The sequence below is a fragment of the Elephantulus edwardii genome, unplaced genomic scaffold, assembly GCF_000299155.1.
Source record: "Elephantulus edwardii isolate Elephantulus edwardi_28Jun2011 unplaced genomic scaffold, EleEdw1.0 scaffold00089, whole genome shotgun sequence".
In the NCBI taxonomy this organism is placed as follows: domain Eukaryota; kingdom Metazoa; phylum Chordata; class Mammalia; order Macroscelidea; family Macroscelididae; genus Elephantulus; species Elephantulus edwardii.
Window position 1 is genome coordinate 7,080,776 of NW_006399839.1, and position 5,568 is coordinate 7,086,343.

A 5,568-nucleotide genomic window follows, 5' to 3' on the forward strand; every position below is an offset into this window, starting at 1 on the left:
GACATTATTAAAGCCATGACCTGCAGTACTTGTCCACTGGTCATCTGCATCTTGTGCACACACCAAGGAGATGGTTGAACTTGACATGATCCGACCTTGACTCAAAGTGCCATTGAGAGGGGACCCAGTGCTGCGCCCCGCTCCCTGAGGTCAGGTGCAGGGCTCAGTGCTTTAGTCATTCTATTTTTGTTCAATTCCAACCATAACCCATGACAGATAATTCCTTGCCATTTTTTCCCTGTTTTTCATTCAATCATTCATATACATTTTTGTTTCATAACATTAATTAAAGTTGCTCCGTGCCATTTATTACAATCTCTCATCAGATCCTCCCTGCACTTTGCCTTCCCCTTCACCCCTCTTTGTCCACCCACCAATCTCTGGTCCCCTCTCTCCTCCCACCTTTGTCGACAGTCCATGGCTGTGTCTGTGTGTAAGCTTTTTAATATATTTTATATATTTTTTAGTAGAATGATGTGTGTAAAATTTTGCTTAGCATTATTTTAGTCATTCATGTCCTGTTCCATGTTGTTAATTGCAATACACACAATGTCAGATTGTCCATTCATTTCACATTGACCTTCCCTCTTCCAATAAGGTGTTCATTATGTTTGTTATTTATCCATTCACTTCCTACTCTCCCCAACCTCCAAAACATACTACTTTTTTTTAACAGTGGCCTTTTAAAAAAAATAATAAAGTTTTTCTTTTAATTGTGATTTTAATGAAAGCTTACAGAAAAAATGGATTTTCATTCATTTATTTTTGCACATTTTCCTCCCTCCTCCTCCCTTCCTCTTCCCCAGTTCACTTTCTATTTTTTAAAAAAATATTCAAAGTGCAACAATGAATGAATGGAACCCTAAGTCTCTGTAAACTTTCATTAAAATTAATAAAAAAAGTCATTGGTTGTTGCACATCATAGCAGTCTTATACAGTATTTATCCTTCTGTGACTGACTTATTTCACTCAGTGAACATCCTCTAGATTCATCCAAGTTGTGTAGTGTTTCATGAGTTCATTGTTTTTTAAATGCAGAGTCATACTCCATCGTGCAAGTGTTCTTCTGTCCATTTGATTGTTGATGGGCATTTGGGCTGCTTTCTTCTCTCTTTTGTGAATAATGCTGCAATAAACATGAGTGTGTAAGACAAACAAAATAAACACAAGTGTGCATACATCTATTCATGTTGCTGCACTTATGACCCTTTGTACCACACTTTATGACCCTATGTACAACAGCCCTATACTCTGCCCTATCCTGTGCTAATCTTACCGTCTCTGACACACCTACCCCCATTATCCCAGTCACTGAATCAATGCATCTCATCCAGGGTCTTCCTCTATTGCGCTGTCCCTGCACCCTCCCAAGCATGATGTCCCTCTCCAAGGACTGGTCCTGCCTTGCAGCATGCCCAAAGTATGTCAGATGAAGCTTTCGAAGTCTTGCCTCCAAAGAGCAACCTGGTTTCACCCTGTCTAAGATGAACCTGTTTGTTCTCCTAGAAGTCCATGGTGTATTCAGTGTTTTTCTGCAACACCACAGCTCAAAGGCATCTATTCTCCTTCTATCATCCTTAGTGCTAAAGAGCAGCGATGTCAGTCTGGAGACTAAGGTCCACCAGATTCAGGCCATGGTCTTTGCAGTTTCTTGCTATGTATGCGTCAGAAAGCTGGACAATGACTGGGGATGCTAGAAGGAGTGGAATAGCTGAGCCAAATGATACTTCCATTTTTCACCTTTCTGAGGAAGCGTTCTGGTCTTGCAGATGGGAAATGAGGCATGAGGAGTTCAACAGGTTGTCTCGGGGGTGTTTTGTAATTCCCGCCTGGGATTCGAGCTGGGATTTTTGTCACACTCAGTAGTACCTGTGCATTGGGAAGCCAGGAGTCCCCTGGGACACTGGGTGCAGAACTGAATGCAAAGGGAAGGGTCAGAGGATAGAATAGTGGGAGTGGATGGGGGTGCACTTGCCTGTGGTTCTAGTCTTCCGTGTGGGACATGAGGCTGCAGCCTCTTCTTCCTTTGTCACCAAGGCTGGGACTCCACCCGCCCACTCAGTGGCCAGCCTGTCACCACCCAGTCTGTCCTAGTGTGTGGCTTTCTCTCACCAGAGAGGAGTTATAAAAGAGGAGGGACCAGCTAGCACCACCTCTGGTTCACTTTCTAGCACAAAATCAGAGGCACGTGGGACTTGTTTCTGGTGCAATTTGCTGGCTTGGATCACACCAGAAGCTTCCAAAACTTTGTGGGGTTGGTTTTGTTTTGCCTACGGATGACCTCAGGGGCAGGGGGCTGGAGAGGAGCAATTACAGGGAAGGCCGAGGTGGGCTGGCCCTGAGGCAGCCTTCCTGCTCTTGAACTATCATATCTCTCAGGGCGGACAGGCCTCAGCCTGGAGCTAGACTTGAATGGCTCTGCAGCTGAGAATAGATTTTACCTTTTTTTCATTAAAAAATATTTTTTCTCCATACTTCTTTTCTTTTATGTTTGGGTTTTGAGGTTTTTTCCTTATTGTGTACCATTGAATCAGATCCGACTGGCACAGGAGGAGATTGCCCCTCCTTCTCCAGCAGAGCATCTAATGGATTAGAACTGCGTGCCTTCAGGAGTGCAGTGCAGCTTCTTGCCACTAGGCCACCAGAGTTCCCTTGAACTCTTGTTTTATAAAATTAAACACCATTGGGGAGCTCTGGTGGCCTAGTGGCAAGAAGCTGCACTGCAATCCCAGAGGAACACGGTTTGAGTCCACCAGATGCTCTGCTGGAGAAGGAGGCGCAATATCCTCCTGTACCAGTCAAATCTGATTTGACGGTACACACACAAAATAATAATAATAATAAAAATTAAACACCATTGATCTATGCTCACCTTTACCCAGTCCTTCCCATTTCCTTTACCCCTTTCCTTCACCCACCAAATTGTGCAACCTGTGATTTCACCCCTACCCATCCTCACCCCTCTACTCCCACCCCTTTCCCCCCCTTGGATCTCCAACTACGTTTTACTAGTTATCCTTCTATTTTTACAAAAATGGTCTTATGCAGTATTTGTCCTTATGAGACTGAGTTAGTTCACTTGTCATGAAGCCCTCCACTCTCTCTCAAGTTATGTTGTATTTTTCTAAATCATTGCTCCTGAGTGCTGCATAGTATTCCATTGTATGAATGTACCATCATTTTTCAGTCCATTAGATTGTGGATGGCCAACAGACACATGAAGAAATGCTCAGAATCGCTGGTAATAAGAGAGGTGCAAATCAAAACCACAGTGAGATACCATCTCACCCCAGTAACAGTGGCAAAGTTTAGCAGAGCAGCAAGTAATAACTGTTGGAGAGGATGTGGAGAGGTGAGAACTCTCATACACTGTTAGTGGGACTGTAAAATGGTACAGCCGCTCTGGAAGGCAGTTTGGCATTTCCTCAAAACGCTGAACAAAGAAATTTTGTATGACCCAGCTATTCCCCTACTAGGAATATACCCCAAGGTAATGAGAACTGAGACTCAAAGGGAGATTTATACGCTGGTGCTCATAGCCGCATAAGAACATGGAAAAAGATTTTACCTTTTGAATGGTCGCAAAACTTCCAAAAGCAATGGCATTTCACAGCGCATGAAAATGAATGGAACGGAAATGCAAATGCCAGCAATCACAAAGCAAGGTTTGCAGAGCACAGATAGGCAGGCGCGTCCTGCCATGACTCACAGTCACTCTGTGAACAGCAGCTCTGAGCCTTACCCTGTCCTGAAGCGTCTTCCTCATCTTCCTCATCATTGTTGCTGTCACTATCTCAGTCCATCTTGTGGATGGTTGTCTTCTCTATCTCTGATACCTTTTCCAGCAACGTATCTTTTTCCAGGGACTAGGCCCTTCTGTCAACATGCCCAAAGACTGTGAGACCAAGTTTCATCATCCTTGCCTCCAAGGAGCACCCTAATTGTATTTCCTCCGAGATAGATGTCTTTGTTCTTTTGGGATATTCTTTATTCAACTCCAAAACTCAGAGACATTGATGCTTCTGTCTTTGTTGTTCATTGTTCAACTTTTCATTTGCATAGGAAGCAACTGAAATGGCTTGGATCAGGCACACCTTAGTCTTTAAATGGACACTGTTGCTCTGTAACACTTGGAGCAGGTTTGCCCAGAGCAACACATCTTTTTTTTTTTTTTAAATTTTATTTTGTGTGCGTGTACCGTCAAATCAGATCTGACTGGTACAGGAGGATATTGCGCCTCCTTCTCCAGCAGAGCATCTGGTGGATTCGAACCGTGTTCCTCTGGGATTGCAGTGCAGTTTCTTGCCACTAGGCCACCAGAGCTCCCCAATCTTTTGATTTCTTGACTGCTGGTTCCTATGGTGTTCATTGTAGAGCGAAGATGAAATAATTTGATTGTAAGATAACTGCTTATACCCTCTGATATCAGAGTCCAGCAGTTACAGCAGAGACTGTGAGTCCAGCAGGACCTGAAATACATGCTATTTGGTGTGTAGAGAAGGGCACTAAGCGCTGGCCCCGAGTCTCTCACTTCCCATGATGATGGTAGGCATTCTGGTGGATGGTAACATTTTAAGCTGTGACTTAAACCTTCCACAATCAATCAGGGTGGAAGAACCAGTGAGTCAGGAGAGCCAGGGACATTACCTCTATAGAAAACATCCTTTGTGGTTCCTCCAGTGTGACTCCTGTACTGTCTTCTGTCCTGTTTGGGGCCAAGTATCTCAGAGGTTCATCTGTATTTTCACAGTGAGAATCTTCTGGCAGCCAGGCCTCCATCCAGGGCTGTCCGTATGACAATGACTGTTCCTAATCATGTAACAATACTCATCCACATGACAGTAGCCGTCCCACCCATGTGACAGCTCTTGTCCGTATGGTGACAGCCATCCGCATCAATGTGATACTGCTTGTCCCATCAGCGTGACGGCATTTATCTGTGTGATGATGGCTGTCCCCGGTCATGTCCACGACGCCCATCCCTGTTCCTGTGATGATGGTCATCCTCGTCCATGCGATGACCGTTCTGATGCCCATCAATAGGCTAGTGGCCATTTCCTTCTGTCTGATGACTTTGGCTCTGTCTTTGTGACAATGTCCATCATGAAGTAGCAACGGGTAGTGCTTGTCTATTAGTGATGGTATTCGTACCCATCTGTGTAACAATGGCCATCCGTGAATACCCCAGCCCTTGAATGATGCTTCTGTTTGTGATGATGGTCATCTTCATTTGTGTGGTGATGCTTATCCTGTCTACACTATGATGGCCATTCCAATGGGTACAATGACCTTCCTCTCATCTGCGTGACAGAGACCATCTGTGGGGCGAGGACTAACCCCACCTGCATGGTAACATTAATCCCCGTCTGATGGCACCCATCTGAATGATGAAGTCCGTATGTGTGACAATGGCTTCCCCAGTCACCCTAGTGCTGCCATCCCAAAAATACCGTAAGTGGGCCTTTTTACAAAGACGGTGCTGAAAATGAAGAAAGAAGCCCCATCCCCCTCCCAAAACTGAAGCCAAAGCAAAGGTATTAAAAGCCAAGAAGGAGGCCATCCTGAAGG